The sequence below is a fragment of the Belonocnema kinseyi genome, chromosome 6, assembly GCF_010883055.1.
Source record: "Belonocnema kinseyi isolate 2016_QV_RU_SX_M_011 chromosome 6, B_treatae_v1, whole genome shotgun sequence".
NCBI lineage: Eukaryota > Metazoa > Arthropoda > Insecta > Hymenoptera > Cynipidae > Belonocnema > Belonocnema kinseyi.
The window spans coordinates 43538030-43539384 of NC_046662.1; positions in this window are offsets into that span (position 1 = coordinate 43538030).

The following is a 1355-nucleotide window of genomic DNA, read 5'->3' on the forward strand; positions in this document are numbered from 1 at the left end:
TCATTATTTTAACAGAGAATGTAATAATAGAATTTGGCATTAATATATCCTAAATTTTTGTAGGAAATGCAATTTTTTTAACTAAAAATTTAACTATTCTATTTTTGGTTAAAAATTAATTGTTCTCTGTTGAAAATTCGTCTATCAAATTTTTCATTAAAAAATTACTCTTTTTTGGTTGCAACTTAGACTTTTTGGATAAAAATTTATTTTATTGGATAATAGTTGTTATTTAAAAACTTATCTTTTCTGTGGAAGATCCATCCCTTTGGTTGAAAACTGAACTATTTTGTTGAAAATTATTCTTTTTCTTGAAAATCAGTTTTTTTGTTGTTGAAAATTTATTTATTCTATCACGGGTTAAAAATCGATCTTTTTTTTTTAATTCATTTTCAAATTTTCATTAAAGAAGGTATTAGATTTGTGTAAAATTGGATCCACCCCTATCTTTAATGCGATTATCAGCACAATTGGTACAACTTTTTAAAAGAAAACATTTTTCTGCGTTTTTTATGAACGATACGAAATTCAGACTCATTGCAATGAATCGTCCGAAAATGTGAACATGGCTTAATATAAAAATACAAATGATTTTAACTGTCTTTTTGCTAGAAAATAAAATCTATAATAAAGAATATTTCTTCTTTCATAATATTTATTTTGAAGAATAAATAAAGCTCTGTTATAAAATAGCACTCATAAACGCCCACAAACCCGTTCATCAAGTCTCTTCTTACACGAAACTTAAAAGAATCCGTTTCTAGTTGTAAAAATGAAACGTATCACTGATATTGTTCTTCTGATAATCCTGAATATCTTAAGCTTTCAGCGTAAGTGTAATATAATATAATAAAGTCAGAGAAATATTTGTTTGAATCGAAAAAACATTTTGAATTCAATAAATTTTATTTAATTTTAGTTTTTCTGTATATGAAACAAGGGTATATCTTCCAATGAATTTCATAACGTTTTATTACGTGCTGCGGAAAGGCCTGCTTTTCTTTATTTTATCCTTGAATGTCGAAATGTCAAAGCAGAGTAAAATGTAGTTGATACTATATTGTATGAAGGAGTCGAAGTATGGCCACGTCTGAAAATTATATACTTTTTCATTTAAGGGCTCGGAAAGCAAAACCGAACGAGCGCTTGAGCAGTAGCCAGGAGTGGGGATGACGTGAAGAAAACGCGACGAAAGAGGAAACGAAATCCGTTTTCTCTTTTGTCGCGTTTTCTGCCCCTCATCCCCACACCCGGCCGTTGTACGAGGGTGGATTGATAAGTTTCCGGCCTGACCAAGAGATGGCGCCACTAGGCCTACCTTGAGGTGGCGTTCTATAGTACCATCCTTAGATAGC